The sequence below is a fragment of the Phocoena phocoena genome, chromosome 3 (assembly GCF_963924675.1).
Source record: "Phocoena phocoena chromosome 3, mPhoPho1.1, whole genome shotgun sequence".
NCBI classification, from domain to species: domain Eukaryota; kingdom Metazoa; phylum Chordata; class Mammalia; order Artiodactyla; family Phocoenidae; genus Phocoena; species Phocoena phocoena.
Window position 1 is genome coordinate 114,645,883 of NC_089221.1, and position 17,443 is coordinate 114,663,325.

Consider the following 17,443-nt stretch of genomic DNA (forward strand, 5'->3'; position numbering starts at 1 on the left):
CCTTGGCAACCACCAGTCTATTCTCTATGTCCGTGATTATGTTTGTGTTTCATAGATAGGTTCCCTTGTTCTCTGGCATTTGTTAATTGCGACGGCCCCTCCCCTTACCCCAGTGCCTGCCTGGCTCCTCTAGATAGGGCCAGGAGAAGGCAACAGGTCTCAAATGGCAGTGTATATCAAAGCCTGGCTCACCAGCAATGCCTGCTTCTGCCCAAGCAGGTAGGGAGGGTTCCAAGGAACCTCTCAGAAGCTCCATATCTCCTAGCCTATTATCCCAGGTGGTCACTGGCAGGTGTAGACAAAGCATATCCATATCCACACATGAGTCTTGACTACAGAGGAAGGGGAATGATTAAGAATATTAGTAACTCTGGGAAAGAAAGAAGAAAAGTCAAACTATGAGCCATGAACTCTCAGGATTTTTATGACACAGAGCAGCAGAAAATGAAGACTTGAAAACACAGTGGCTGTTTATGGTGAAAAGAATCTGGGAACTTAACAATGAAAAATCACATGACCAAGTGAGTGTTGCTCTTCAAAGTAGTTTTCTTGGCAGACTTGATACTTATTCTAAAAATGCTTCTTTGCTCAAAATGTTTGGCCAACTCCAGCTTCAAAATTACTTCCCAAGCTTGTGACACATTCTTCTGATATCTCCTTAATGATGCCAAGTCTTTGTCTTTTGAGGATGAATTTAAATTTTGTAAAACAGACAAAGGTCATTAAGAGTCTCATCGGGCTTCCCTGGTGGCGCAGTGGTTGAGAGTCCGCCTGCCGATGCAGGGGACACGGGTTCGTGTCCTGGTCCGGGAAGATCCCACGTGCCGCGGAGCGGCTGGGCCCGTGAGCCATGGCCGCTGAGCCTGCGCGTCCGGAGCCTGTACTCCGCAACGGGAGAGGCCACAGCAGTGAGAGGCCCGCGTACCGCAAAAAAAAATAAAAAAAAAAAAAAAAATAAGAGTCTCATCTGTTGGGTAAGTTGAATTATACCATCCCATCACTTCCATCACAATCTGCAAAGTGATTGTGAGTTAATGAGGCTAAATTTCTTGCACAGTTTGTAAAATGACCCTAAGAGCTATCTTAAAAGAAGAATAGAAGAGTTACTGAAAGGTCTGTTTGGAGCAACCAAAGCATCTTTGGAATAAGTATACAACCTTTCAGAGTTGTTACGTAGAAATGGGTAACGCTCACTAGGGTGCACAGGTCTGAGGAAGATTCCTTAAAAAAATACAGTGTGCGTCTATCAGAGCCACAATCAAAAACACATAATATTTTGCCCTATCTCCATTTCTGAAAACTTAAATAAGGGAAACAAACTCCTTAAACTTCCAGAACCCCCTCCTCTCTTTACCTCCTGCCATGTACACAAGACAGCAAGAGACTGAAAATGAGCATGAGATCATGTGGATGTGAGAAAGCAAAACAGTGAATTTTGCCAGTGGCTTCTGCCGGTTTCCTTTTCCTCCAGTTGGAGCTGTTTCTTCTCTTGGTAATGCACTAATTCACTGGAGAAGGGCTGAGTATTGGGTCTCTTGTCTCTGAGCTCTTTAGCCCAAATGTGTAAATTCTATCAGTGCACGCATTTAAATCGAAGGTGATTATAAACACAAAATATAATTTGTAGAACACATACACACAGATCGAGTGTGTAAAAACAATTCACGTGTAGTATTCACAAAGGCCATGTTACTGAGTTTAGAAACCAGATGCCAAGAGAATAGAAGTGTTGAATACTATAACCCCACTGTTCTGAGCGCAGCAGAAGTAAATTTATTTGAATAGTTTGAGTAGATCTTTTAGACCCTATTCTGCCTGTCACTAGAACACAGCCAGTCCTGTGAGACCTCGCTCACTGCTAGATTGCCCACTGACCAGAGGTTGAGTGTGGTACATTGGAATTTGGATCGATCGGAAACCTCCCCATCTGAGTGCCACCTTGCCAAAAGGAAGCAGCAGAAGTGGGTCGACGGTGAGAGGGTGCTCACCATGCTGAGGCTGAGGCAATGTGGTCTGATGGAAGACTGGAATCTTGGGTTCCCCTTCAGTCTTCCCTCATGTGACTGCCTGCAGTGTCTCACATCCACCATGGGGACAAGACTCAGAACAGGGGGCTTTGGAAAGAACCTAGATGGCTGGGCATGTGCCCAGCTCCCCGGACAAAGTGTGCTGCCTGAAACCAGTAATGGTGTCCCTCAGTTCCCCTCCCTGCGACCGCAAGTCTGCAGCAGAGCCAGACTCCCTCCCCACTTCTCTCAAGGCTGCTCTGAGCTCATGGGCAGAGGGCCCAGCTGTCACTGAGGAGGGGAAGACCTGAGAAAGAAGGTGGAGCCGAGATCAAGCCCTGGACCCTCAGGGAATTGCATGACCTGCACAGCTCCCCCAGATCCCAAGGATGACCCAGGTGGGCCCTGGAAGTTCCCCCACTCCCATCCCTGCCCAGGACACTCATCTCTCCCAGCCCTTCTGACCTTCGAGGGAACTAAGAGTCTTAACCCTGAGCACAGCTGAGGCAGGATGATACAAACAGTGTGGCCAAGACCAGGAAGGCACAGGCACTCTCCTTCCCTGCAGAAGGAACAGTGGTGATGATGGTGGTGACGGCGATACAGAACGCGGGAGAGCAAATACCATGTGCCAGCCGCTTTACAGACTTCATTGTGGTAATATCCAAAGAAACTTGATAAAGAGGCAATGGGGAAACACAGCTTGGACTAGATGAGTCACCTTCCCCAGAGTCTTCATTCTTTCTGCTTGCTTTTCTTTTGGGGCATGACCCAGATGCCTCCTCCTGTGGAAAAGCTTCCCTGCCCTCCCTCCCTCCCCCATAACAGGGTAAGCATCTTCCCCTGTGCCCCCATAGATTCCTGGATTTCTCTCTGTCAGACCACTCCTCCCCCCTCCGCCCCCCCGCACTGGAATTGTCTGTTAAACGTACCTGTCTCCCTCTTTTAGGCTGTGAGTCGCAAGAGACTGGCTTGCGTGGGAAAAATATGGAGGTTCCTTAAAAAACTAAAAATAGAGTTACCGTATGATCTAGAAATCCCAGTCCTGGGCATATATCCAGAGAAAACTCTAATCCATGCACTCCCATGTTCATAACAGCACTATTTACAGTAGCCAAGACATGGAAGCAACCTCACTGTCCATTGACAGAGGAAAGGATAAAGAAGATGTGGTATACAGTTGCAATGGAAATCACTCAGCCATTTGCAACAACATGGATGCAACTAGAGATTATCATACTAAGTGAAGTAAGCCAGACAAAGACAAATATATGATCTCACTTCCATGTGGAATCTAAAAAAGTGAACAACTGAACTTATTTACAAAACAGAAACAGACTCACAGACATAAAAAACAAACTTATGGTTACCAAAGGGGAAAGGGGAGGGGGAGGGATGAATGAGGAGTTTGGAATTAACAGATACATACTACTATATATAAAGTAGATAATCAGCAATGTCCTATTGTATAGCACAGAGAATTATATTCCATATCTTGTAATATCCTATAATGGAAAAGAATCTGAAAAAAAAAAGAGACTGGCTTTATTTATCTCTGTCAAGTTCAACCCAGCCCAACAGAGGATGTACTCAGCAAATGGTTGTCACATACATGGATGGATGGATAAAAATACACACAATGCTTATAAAACAGATATTGAATACCTTTTATGTGCCAGGCATTTTGTTAGTGCTAAGAGTTCAACAGTCACGAGACAGTCAGGGTTCTTGCCTTAAAGGAGCTTCTAGCTGGGTTTATAAGTTTACAAGCCCCAACTCCCTTCCTTCTCCCCACCTGTGGAAACCCGCCTCAGAGTCTCTTTCTCGGTGTTTGGGATGTACAGCCAGCCTCCCCTGTGTGTAGAGGACAGAGTAGGGGTCTGGGCCACATTCCCAGTCCCCCCTGGAGAAAGGATCGTGTAAAATGGATGGCAGTGGTGGGAAAGAAGCATATGTTTCTGTCTTTTGCTTCGCTATCCAGAGGTTCCTACTGCCTGTGACAGTTGCTCTCAAGGCCACACTGCAGCTATTCACACTTCCAGGTGCCTCCTCTCCTGCTGACCTCCTCGGTCATGATCTAGATGCCAGAACTTTCCATCTCTCCACACTGAGTGCACATCACATAGTATCAAGTAAGACCGACCCCAGCACCGCTCACTTTTGTTCCCTGCCCTTGGGGAGAGGAAATGATAACAGCCTGCTTTTGAGCACGTGCTGTATCTCAGGCAATTACTTTTCTAAGCCCTCAACCCAACTGCAAGATAAGCATCGCAGATAAGCGGACGACGGAAGTTCTCAGAAGTTGTGCAGACTTACTCAAGACCACACAGGACTTGAACTCAGGTCTTGGTAGATCCATAGCAGGTGTTCATCCCACTACATCAGACTTTATGGAACAAAATGAAGGGCTCCAATTTGGAAAACCAGTTGGGGCCATTTGCTGAAATGAAAGACCGAGATTCTTTGCAGTCTTACCGACGGCTGTGGTATTTCCCTGTGGAACTGCAGCCTTTCCTCTTACAACCTAAAGAAGAAACTAATATTTGCCCATGGAACAGAACTGCCAGGAAGGAGGCCAGGAGGGCTTACCAGGGTACTGTTAAATCGCCGGTGAGCCAGAGAGCTACGGCAAATGCTTCACCCATGAACAACTTTATAATCCAGCTGGGGGGCGCGGCACGCTGCCTGCCATGCAGATGAGATTCCAGGAAGATGGGCTGAGGTCGGGGAAAATTGGGACTTATTTCCAGAGGATATTGTAAACTGACTTCTGGGGTGCTGTTGAGACCCCAGTGTGTGATGGCGGGTTTCAATCGTGGTAGCTAACGCGTGGCAGGCACTACCTCTGCGCCAGGCTGTGGGCTGGGCTAAGTTTTCAGCTATGATACTGGCAGTGCCCAGGGGTTGGTGAAGTGGCAGTCACACGAATAAAGGTCGCACAGCGTGAGAAGTGCTAAAGTGGGGGTAGCTCCTTTTCGCGCCTCTGCAAGTGTGAATAACAGCTCCTCGCTGCCCTCTGGAGCTTACGGCTGCTGTGACCTGCATAAGACAAGGGCACAAATACCTGACAGCACATAGCACTCCTCCATTCACTGAGCACCTGTAGACCAGTGAGAAGACAAGGCTAGTTAGACACAGCCCTTAATCGCAAGTTGCCTGTCTTTTCATCATCATTCCACACATTTTATAAAAGAGAAAAAATACTTCCAGAAGGCTTGTTAATTTGCCTGGGGTCATGGAGCTGGCGTGTGGTAGATGTAGGACTAGAACACTAGACTATCTGACCACAAAGCCTAGATCTATCTTTGCATGACACAACAGATGTTGAAATGACTCTGAAATGGCCCTCTAAGTGAATTTCACATTACCTGCCTCCATCTGTAAGCATTCTCAGGAGTATGAAGAGATGTGCTGATACAAAGCCAGGGGCTTGTTCATGAGCCCAATCAGGCCAGTTAGCTCAGAGACCTAGAAGGAGCCAAGCTGTTGCAGAAACTCTTCCTGGGAGCCAGTTCATATCACAGAGGTGGGGACTGTAGGCCTCGCCTGAGCAGCCCACAGCAATTAGATACTCTCCACGGAAGACACAGAGAAGCACCACCCCGATCCCTTCAGGGAAGGACTTACTGTCCAGCTGGGGGAGTGCAGGCAACAGATACCCCACACTGTCAGCCCCAGCTGCAGGGAGCCATCACACCTGGGGCCACACCCTTCTGGGGCAGCCGTGCTCAGTGGTGCAAGGCCAGGCTATTTCAGCTCAACATGGGATGGGTGATGCTGGCTCCCAGGCTCCCCACCGGGTTGGCCAAGGCTTTGTGGAGCCTCCATCATAATTCTAGTTTTTCCTCTGCCCAGCGCTGCTTTCTCCCATTCCTTTCGTGGGCTCATCCCTCATAAACATCTTGTACTCCACCGTCTATCTCAGCATGTGCACTGGGAGACTCCAGTCTGCAACAGTATTGAAGCCTGTAGGGGTATGTGCGTAAGGGGTGGGTGGGGGAGAGGGATGCAGAGATACAGCACAGCCCTTGCTCGGAAGATGCTCATCATTGGGCACGAGGGGAGAAATATGGGTAGCTCAGCTGAAACTCCCATCTGCAGATGAGCTCAGAGTAGAGTCCTCCTGCCTCTGCCCAAGAGCCAGCACAGGGAGGCCATCCTTGGTGTCAGGCTGCAGAGGGATAGTCACAGAGGGCTGGGGCCACATGAGGGTCCTTCTGTCCCCAGACACCAGCTTCGTCCCGGCTGATGCACCAGTTATTTCTCACAGCCTTCCCTTTGTGTCCATGGACGCCATTATGGTCCAATCCACCAGGCTCCTTTCTGTGCTCTTCTGCCATCTCCATCTCTAGCCCCTGCTTCTGATCATTCTCCACAGCCACAATAAACCCAAAATACAAGGCACAGCACCTCCTTCACTACTTAAAGCTTTCCAATGGCTTCTTACTGCTTTTAGAATAAAATCTATACCGCTTAAATGGTCTGTGATATTCTCCATGGTCTGGCCCTGCCTATGTGTCTGACCTCAACTAATATTTTTTTGAGGGTCTGCCACATGCCAAGCACTGTGCTAGGTGCTGGAGATAACAGCAGTGAACAAAGCAAAGTTCCATCATAGTGGGGAGTGACAGGCAACAAACAAACAAACAAACAAATGTGTCAGATAGTGCCAAGTGTCATGGAGGGAAAAAAAGAAAGTGCCTGGGGTGAGTGAGGGGGGCAGCAGGAGGGGAAGGAGACAGAGTGTCCATAATAAATTGACATTTTAGCAGAGACATAAAGGGCTTTGAGAGAGGGAGCCATGTGGATATCCGGTATGTGTGGGTGGGGCAGGGCGGGGCGGGGCATGCACCAGCAGAGGAAGGATCAAGTGCAAAGGCCCTGAGGTGGGTGCATGCTCGGTGTGTTTCAGGGAAGTAAGGTGGCTGCTGGAGCAGAGTGAGTGAGGAGGAATGGTAGCAGAAGAGTTCAGGAGCATGTGGGGTCTTATAGGTGACCACACGAGCTTTAAATTACACACTGAATGAGATGGGAGCTGTGAGAGGGTTTGAGCAGAGCAGTGCCTTATCTGACTTACCATTTAAAAGGGTGCGTCTGGCTGCTCGGGTAGGTGGGGAGTGAGAGGGGAAGCAGGAGACCGGGTAGGCATACTCCAGGTCAGGGTGCACCCCCCACCAGATATCTGGTCATTTCCAGGTCAGGGCAGACTAGGGTGGCAGCAGCAGAGGTGGGAGGAGGCAGTCAGAAGCTACACGCACAGTGGAGTTGACTGGACTTGGCCATAGTTGGCTACAGGGTGTGAGAGAAGATCAAGGATAACTTGGGACCTGTACAGTGTAAGGATAGCTTTTCTTTTTACTGAGATGGGGAAAACAATGGAGGAGGGGCAGGGTTTGTAGGGGAACTAGGAGTTCCGCTTGGGCATGTCAAGTTCAGCATTTCATCTCTTACCACTCGCCCTGAACTCACTGCACTGTCACACTGGCCGTCGGTCAGCTTCTAGAAAATCAAGCTCCTTTAACCTCAGGGCCTTTGCACTTGCTGCTCCCTTGGCCAGCTGTGCTCCCTGACTCCGCTTAGGCAGTGGGGAGCAGCTGTCTGCTAGACAGGGCTCTGACCTTCCCGCACCTTCTTCCTGCAGATCTCAATACGGCTGTCACTTGCTGCGCATGTGTTGAAAGAAGCTCCTGACCCCTCCCAGTCACATAAGTTGGTGCTTTGCTTTTTTTTTTTTTTTTTTGGTAGCATTTATCACTACACACAAGCTTTCTATTCCTTTGTTTATCTGCTAGTCTGTTAGTTCCACGAGAGTCGGGACCGTTGCTCCTTAGCTCTCAGCTCAGTGCCTGGCACATTGTGGCGGCTCAATAAACATTTGTTAAATTAGTTTAACAAAGAACGGGAACCATCGCCCTGTACTCCAGGGGCTCACAGCCCAGGGAAGGAGGAGATGTCCCTAAATATTAGTCAAACGTAAGAAAGAATCTGCCACAAAGCCCTTCCAAAAGCTCCTTCTCCAGGTGGCGGAGGGACATGCAGGGACCATAAATCAGCATTAATTGCAGCTGTCATGCAGAGGGTAGTTCCCCTTATAGACACCAGAGGAAAGAAACGCCACTGGGCTCAGCCATCAGTACCCGTCCATTGTGTGTTCTAGCCCCACATGCCCCTGCTTGACCCCTGCAACTGCAATCAGACTTCTTTGCTGACAAGTCCTGTCCTCAAAAACCCTTGCCTTGAACACGGTTGGAAAGTAGCCCTCCTGCCAAGGACAAGGCCTAAAGGAAACACAGCTGCTAAAAATACTGAAACACTCTCTGTGCTTCATACCCCACCCACCCCCTTGGACCCTCCCCTCCCCAGCCCAGAAGGTTTCTAGAAGGCTGTCTGCGGGTGAGGCCCTGGGGAGCAACGTTTCCACATCACCAGCAGAGGGAGGCAGGTTGTGTCAGCTCAGAGCAGAGAGTAGGGGCCAGTAGTGGGGCAGGACAGCTGTGCTGGGGACTCCAGCAGGGATAGAGCCAGTCTGGCCGGTTTCCTGGCAACTCTTGGTGCTGGCTGTGTTTAGCAGCAGCTTCCAGAGCGAAGCTTGCTTGAGCCCATGGATTCCTCTGTTCTGGGGTATTTTTCTTGGTTTCCTGAGGCCGTAGTGTGGTCTCTCTTCCCCATAACTCTGGCTGGGGTCTGTACCAGGGTTAAGCTGTCTTCCCTGAAGGACAGGCCCCCACTGCATCAACACTGTGTCTGGCACAAAGGGGGAATACTCAAATGGAAGAAATGCCCCCCTACCAGATTTCTGGGTACCCCAGTGTCAGCCGCAGGCACTTCTGAGGTTATAGGGGGCATGCCTACAAGTGTGGGAAGATTGGAAGGCCCTGGCTGTGGGTCATTTCCTCTCCTGGGTTTTTCACCCTCCTCCGAATCTTGTTGGAGAGCTCTCTCTGGGTCATCCTCTCTGATTGTGCTGTGACGATGACACTGTTACCTGAATACCCACCTGGGTTCCTGTCCAGAGGCCCCAGACACGGTCGCAGTCTTGTCCTCCACTGCCCCCCAGTGTCTGACTAGGCTCACTACACCCTGACTGCTGAGCCTTCCCTTAATTCCCTTAAACTTTAGACACTGCGTTCCTGCCATACACCTAACCCTCTCCCTAGGGCTGTAAGAGATGCAGTGCTTGCCCTAAAAAGAATAAAAACTCCCCAGGAGGTGAAGGCATACCCACAAGGGGACACTGAAGCCAAATAAGGCAGCGTGTACTCTCAGAAAAGTGTGAGATTATTATTTACAGTAAGAAGTATATATTTGGCCTTTGTCCAGTGTTCCTGGCACAGAGCTCTAAAACCCTTGGCATTTATTAATTGGTGAGAGTGGTAAAGGTGTCTTTTGTTAGGTTAATGAGGTGACTTTTCGAATGCACCCGAGGTTGGGGCTGGTTTCCCGGAGAACCAATCATGTGATTAAGAGAGTTGAAACTTTTCAGTCCCATCAGTCCTCCAGGGTGGCCCCATACCTCTGACCTCCAGGGTGAGACGAGAGGCTAGAGGTTGAATTAATCACCAGTGACCAATGATTTAATCAATCATGGCTAAGTAATGAAACCTCCATAAAACCTGAAAGGACTGGTTTGGATACCTTCCAGGTTGGTGAACATGTGGAGGTTCAGGGAGAGAGGTGCACCCGGAGAGGGTATGGAAGCTCTTCACCCTTTCCCCGTACATTTCCCTGTGCATCTCTTCCATATAGCTGTTCCTGAGTGTATCCTTTTATAATAAACTGCTGATCTAATAAGTAACATGTTTCTATGAGTTCTATGAACTGCTCTAGCAAATTATTTGAACTCAAGGAAGGGGTCCCTGGAACTTCCCATCTATAGCTTGTCAGTCAGAAGTGCAGGTCACACCTGGGCTTGTGACTGACATCTGAAGTTGGGGGGCAGCAGTCTAAGGCCGAGCCCTTAACCTATGTGATTTGATGCCCTCTCTGGGTCGCTAGTGTCAGGATTGAGTTGAATTGCAGGACACTCAGTTGGAGTCTGAGAATTGCTTGATGGTATAGAGGAAACCACCCCTCTCCCCCAACACACATATGGGCATTGGGTTCCAGAACCCTTTCAGTTGGTGTCAGGAGTGGGATTTGCTAGATCGTCCCTGGCTCACAGAAACATGGTTTGGGAAGAAAGGATGAAACAGTGAGGAATGAAGAACCTTTGATTCTTGGGCCACATGGTCACCTGTGGCATGGAGCAGCAGCGGTGCTGCAGTCAGTTACTGAAGGTAAAAGTTACCAGTAGAATTTAGAGATGGGTCCAGATCCTGGGGCATGGAATCACTGGATATATAAGGAAACACAAAATAATAAGCATGCTCAAGATATAGTCGCTTGATTGTTGTTATCTGTAATAGCTAAAACAAAAGTAGAAGAAAGTGCTGGGCTGGACCTTGATGCTAAACCAGGCTCAGATTTGGATCCATCTGAGCTTTGGCCACTAGCCTCCAAATTGCCTAGGCAGGGGCAACAAAAAGTATCTCCAAGACCTCTGGTTACCAAGAAAGTAGTCAGTGTAGGGGGAGGACAAAACCAAGAAACTCCTGAAACCAAGGAGTATGATGTAAGGAACTGCCTCATTTTGTATCAGTATCATCAGCTTCCTGAGGAACACTTACTGGAATGGATTATGAGAGTAGCTAATTTAGGAGCCTCGTCTTTGGTTTTGAGTGCTGCAGAGTGGAAGAGCATGTTTGGGTTGACACAGAACCCACAGCTCACTATGGAACAATCACAGATGTCTGTACATGAGCTGGACCTATAGGAGGTTACTCCCAAAGGGAACTCTGTAAGGTCTGTTTACCCTGAGAAAGGGGGACTGTCCATCTCCCCCTATGAATGCCAAGTGGAAACCCCAGAGGAAGCAGCTGATGTGCTTCCCATGCAAGCCATGTGGGACTGATTTTAAGTTGACTGGTATATTCACCTGCCGAATATGCCTCTTACCCAGGTCATGGTAAATGTTGTGGTTGAGGGGGACTCTTTCACATGGGCACCCCATATAACCTTATTGTTGCAAAACCAAAGGATAGTTTGGGAAGCTTTATCTGCCACTGGAGAGGGGCACAGTGACCCTGGCTGAGTCTTCTAGCATAGGGAACATCTTGAAGGCCAGAGGAAAGGAGTTTTTCCCCTTCAAATCTCAGGAATCTCAAAACAGATGCAAGATGAATCTGACAGCTCAGCATGGCGTTGGTAAACTCAACAGGCTCCAGGAGTAATAAGCATAAAGGGAGCCCTTCAGAGATCCAGCCTGCCCCCACCTCCTTGAAGTAGCTCATCCATGGAGGAGGAGAGGTACTAACACCCAAGAAGGCCTGAATGTGCCTGATCCATGTGAGGTGTCTTATCACCTGCTGGCTTAGTTAAGCCTCACAGTGGTCTTGTGTGGGAGGCATGTAAAATTGTCCCCACTTCACAGACGGGCAAACTGAGGCTCAAAGGGGTCAAGTAGGAGGTCACACAGCTGGTAAGTGGCCAAGCAGGGCTTCAAACACCTCTGAGATTCCACAACTGGCTGCCCCTTAATAACAACAACAACTAACCCTGCGTGTGAATTCACAATCTGCGTGGTGCTCTCATATGTTGTAAATTTAATCCTCACGTCAACCCCATGAAGCTGGAGGTGGTGTTTCCATTTTACAGGTAAGAAAATAAAATCCCAAAGAAATAGCATACCCATGACTCATTGTGTAATGGATGGCTGAGCTATGATTTAAAATTTAAGCAGTGGTGTGTCTGGTTACCCAGGATCCTTTATGACATCACAAGGTTCTGGTATGTATCCCTCTTGCCATTAAAATCTGGCGACTGAGAGTTTTCCTGGAAAAGTTGTTCTGCTGTCTCCCAGCCGAAGCTGGCTGTCACCTAAGCCCCCTCCCCATCCCTAAACATCTGCCCTGTCACAGGCAGTCAAGAGCACATGCCCTCCAAGGAAGTCGAGTGCCACACCCAGTCCCCACCCCCATCAGCAGGCCTGGCTGATTATTGTCAGTTTTGTCCCTGCTCCCCTGAGCATCTCCACTGCCAGGTCCTGTGACAGGGCACGGTTAGGAACAAATGTCCCTGAGATCTCTGCTAGGAGCCCTCAGCATGTCCTGTTGAAAATCACCCCTGCCATTTCCCTTGAGAACCCTTTTCCCCTGGAGCTGAACATTTACGGGCATTCCCTTCATTTTGAGGGCTTGCCTTTGGGGGAGAAATAATTCAGCAGCAGGTCAGACACACAGCCAGAGATGGGACGGCGATGATCTCCACTCCCTGAGCGTGGGCCCAGGATGACTGAGTAACAGAAACACAAGAGGCAGTGCAAAGCCAGCATTCAAGCAACTCAGGGTCAAAACCAGGGCTCATGCTTACTAGGGTTTTACCTGCTAAGTACTGGATGTGCTCCACTCCAATATAAACATCATCACAACCCAGTGAGGGCAGAATTGTCATATTCCTGATTTACAGTGAGAAAGGGGAGGCTTAGTAAGCTTAGGTAATTTGCTCAAGGGCTCATAAACTGGTCAGTTTGATTCCTTCCTCTCTGTTCATAATCACTTTGATATAGTACCTAAAGCAGTGGCTCTCAGAATCACCTGGAAGGCCCTATCCACAGAATTTTTGATTGAATAGGTCTGGGGTAGGCTTGAGAATTTGCATCTTTTAAATGGAAGAATAGCTGATTTACAGTGTTATGTTAGTTTCAGGTGTACAGCAAAGTGATTCAGTTGTACATATACATATATATGTGTGTATATCTATCTATCTATATCTATCTATCTATCTATCTATCTATCTAATCTGTTCTTTTCAGATTCTTTTCCCTTGTAGGTTACTACAGAAAATTGAGTAGAGTTCCCTGTGCCATACAGTAGATCCTTGTTGTTCATCTATTTTATATATAGTAGTGTGTACGTGTTAATCCCAAACTCCTAATTTATCCCTCCCCTGTCCCTTTCCCCTTTGGGAACCATAAGTTTGTTTTCTATGTTTGTGGGTCTATTTCTATTTTGTATGTAAGTTCCTTTGTATCATTTTTTTAGATTCCACATAAAAGTGATATCATATAGTATTTGTCTTTCTTTTACTTCACTTAGTATGATCTCTTGGTCCATCCATGTTGCTGCAAATGGCATTATTTCATTGTTTTTTATGGCTGGGTAATATTCCATTGTATAAATATACCACACTTTATCCATTCATCAGTCGATGGTCATTTCCATTTTTAGCAAGTTCCCTGGTGACCTCGGAACTTTAAGAACCACTGCTCTGGAGGCTGGGTGGATTAATGAAGAGTTTACTCAAAACCAACCCAAGTGCACGGCAAAAGGGATTTGTTTCCTTCAATATGTATCATCTGGTGATGCCAGAGGGCTTCTTGAGCTGTAACAGCAGCTGACCCTGAACTTAATCCTCACTCTCAGGGCTGGCTCCCGTGGAGAGAACAGGGGGATGGGCTCTGCACTGTTGAGCATTTAAGGAGCCCAAACAGGGACTCCAGCTGGCTAACCCATCAGACGAGGACAGCACCACAGTGGTGGTCTTAAGGGTCTCTGTCTGGCCAGTGGGTGCTGAGCCAAGGGAGACCTCACCAGCCCTGAGCATGACCAGGGCAGCCAAACTCTACTCCTCGTTTTGTCCAGACCACAAAAGTCTGAGTCCCTGGGGGTTTGGTTTCAGTGTCTCAGGATCAAGAAGCAAAGCATGCTTGCTCTGCCTGCAGCTCTGAGGTCAGGCAGCCTTCTCCCCACCCCTGCCCACCAGGAGACAATGACAGTTGGCAGGAGGAAGAAAGGGAGGGGGAAAGAGGCAGCTAGGTTGGGGGGAGGTGCTGAACATGGGAGCTCAGACCTGACGCCTTCTTATCTGAGGCACTGTCTGGCCAAGGTCAAGTTGCAGGTGGTGGCAAGAGATCTAAATGCACAGTAAAAGAACAGGAACCATCCTTTCGTGTGTGGCTGTTTCTCTGTGCTCTGCTTCAGGTCGGGCTGACCCTGGGCTCTTCATGTGGACAGACAGTCCAAATGCAGCTATACTGTGTGTGCAAGGAGTCATCCGGCTGGCAGACACACTTTCCTATGCCTCCACACTTTGGATCTTCCTTATGGGAGCAGTGCAAAATCAAGGAAGCAGGTAATTTGTAGGAGCTCTGTCTAAAAGCCTGTGTTGAAAATTCCTTGCTCTGCAGCAGCTACATGGTACTCTTCTGGGGTCACATGTCAGCAGAGGGTTGGGGGACATTGGTGGGTCCCATGGCAATATCCAATGGGAAGATAGAAACGGTTTTCAGAAAAAAGGTCTTAGTATATGGAACATGACCTTACAGGAAGCCGGCCACGTAGATTAGGAAGCAGAAGTCAGAGTTCCATTTGTTTTGTGTCTATTTAAGATTCCCCAAATTTTTAAAATCAAGGTAAATACAAAGCAAAACAAAACAAAAAAGAATGAAAAGCAAAAGAAAAGGAGGAAAACTATTGGGTTGGCCAAGAATTTTGTTCGGGTTTTTCCATAAGATGTTACAGAAAAACCTGAACAAACTTTTCGCCCAACCCGATGTACGTGCACGTGTACGTGTACGTGTGTGTGTGTGTGTGTGTGTGTGTGTGTTTCTGTCTGTGGAGTTGCACCTCCAGCTGCTCAGATCGTGCCCAGCATGTGATTACCCAGATGAAGGGAAACACTTGTGAAGAAGGACAAAGACACAGTTTTAAATCTACAGAAAGCAAAAGAGAGGTCAGGGCCCTACAAGAGGAGACATCAGCACCCACACCGAGTTCTCCCTGTCCGGCTTGGCGTGAGCCCAGGGGAAAAGCTAGAGTCTGGATTTCCTAGGCTGCCAAGAGACTGTGAAGGGGCAAAAAGATACTACCAGTTCACTGCCCTGATCGACTTCTTTGATTAATAGTTCTCAGTCTTAACTGAATATCAGAATTATCTGAGGAGCATTTAAAAATCTTAATGTCAGGCCACACCCCAGACCAGTTAAGTTAGTGTTGCTGAGAACCTCGCATCAAAGATTTAAAAAACCTGAGTGATTCCACGGGCAGCCAAGGCTGATCATCCCTGCTCTGGAACACTCTTGTTGACTTTGAATTTCTTAGGTCACTGGCAGATTTTGATAATCTGCTTTAATCTGATTTATGCTCATCACGCATGCAGTCAGTTAAGACCTGGCTCCAAATTCTTCTCATTGCCTGTCTTTGATACTCTGTATCCTTATTTACTTGCATTGATTTAAAGATGAACATGAACTGGAGACAAGTAATTAATTCACACTTAAAAAATAAAGAGCGAACAAAATTGTGAAAGTATTTCCCAGCCCTCCCACATCCTATCTAACTTCTTGAGCCATAAATGCCTTTGCCAAATAAAACTTCAGTCCTAAAAAACCCAGCAAGCCAAGTGTTTCTTTTCCCGTTTTCAGTCAGTTCCTTGATTTTCTCTCTAGCCAAAAAAACCCAAAAAAACAAAGCACCTTTTTGGAAGATCTGCTACCTCTTCAAGTAACTTTTTTTTGGTACATGTGATAATGTGGTAATTCTGAACTTTTTCTAAGAAAACTTATACGAGGCAGACAGGTCTTAGATAATTTTCCCCACTTCACCACCATTCTCTTGTCCTGTTTTTTAAAAAGTTCTTTTAGAAGTGCCTCTTCCAATCAAAGGTCGGCCATTTATTTCAAGATCTATAAACAGCTTTGGTTTTCTTAAGATTCTTCTAACATATTGTATTCCTCTGCTCTCTGCAGTGTTCAATTTCTTCCCAGTTTTTTTATACCTACACAGCCTGAAAAATATTTCCCTGTGGGGAAAGTTATGACAAGTGCCCTAAAACAAAAGCGACCATGCCAAATGCTCAGAGAGTGCTTAATAATTAATGAATGAATGGAAAAATAGCAAAGTGTCTTTCTAGCCCAGGTATAGATTTCAGCACTAGGAATCACCACACATTCCTAGGTAAATATATATGTCACAGTTCTGGAGAAATACCTAGAGAAAACTGTGCTGTTAGAAACTTTGCCAGCGGGCTACTACCATAAGCCATTAGATAGACTGACTGTCCAATCTCCGCTTTCATCTCTGCTCTGAATCTCTAATGCACCTTGGGGAAAACCTGCTTGGATTCAGAACAAAAGGGAAAGAACTGAGATCATTTGGTGACTTAGGGACTTCGTTTATTGCCACTTGAGATAATCAAATTACCTTTATTTTTATCTCAATCAATTCATCTAATTTCTGCGTTCATGTTTTTGTCTTGTTTCTATCTTTTAAACCATGCATCCTTCAGTATGACACACTTAGCCATGCTTCCAGGTTGTCAACCACCTAATCTTTAGGAGTAGCTAATGATTGAGCAAAACATTTTGTTTCAGGATTTAAATCAAATATGTCTAAAAGATATGTTTCGTATGTCTAAAAGAAAATCGACCACCAGGAATCACGCTCAAATCTTTAGTGGACCCAGCTTGTCTCCTCCCCAGTCCAGGGTTTGATGGTCCATGGAAAAGACCCTAGATTTTGGGAAGACTTGTTTTTCAGTCTGTTCTCTGCTCTTTCCAAAGGTGTATTACTTTTTGAAAGAGGAGTAAAAGTGCATTGTTTGGAAATTTAGTTCTTGTTTTGGCTAATAGGGTGGGGTTGGTTATTTATCTGATTGTATTAGTTGTTGACCTGCCCCACGATGACCAGTCTTAAGGAGACTAATCGGTTTGGAGAGAACACAGATAAAAACAGACACAAGATTCACCAGCCCCCTCTCAGCCAGACTGTCCCAATATGCTGCTCTTTCACAAGCCCTGTATTTCCATACCAGAATTCCTTAATGGTGTTTCTCCACCAGTTTTCTGAATTCCCAATTCTGAGAACAATGGATCAAGAAGTCAGGAAAAGGGGAAACAAGTATTAGAAACCTCCTCTGAGAATTAAAGCTTAACAAGTTGTAGAGACTTTACTGGTCGGAAGGAATCCACTGACTTCAAGTTGAAAGCGAGAGCAGAGAAGCTGACAAGGGGAGTGAAAGGTTGAGGGGGACATTTCTGGGAACCTAGTCGTTCACAATCTAATCCATTCCCCTTGTAGCTTTTGCCATGCTTGTAAGTGGGTGACCCTGCACCTGTCTGCTGCTAATGGTGAGTCATTCTTGCAAAGAAAATAAATATTAATAAGATTGTACACATAGTATACTTTCTACAAATCCTGTGAGTGACGTTCCAAGAAGTAATAAGTTTTGCAAACAAATGAAGTCCTTAAATTGGCAATTTTAACATGTGATTCTGTGTCGTGTCATTACTCTTCCTGGGAGATCTGAATGCTACATTATTGGAACGTTATCTTATAATGTTTGCTTGTGTTTATCCAGAATGTGAAGATTGCTATAAGCTACAGTTCTTCATAGTGACATTA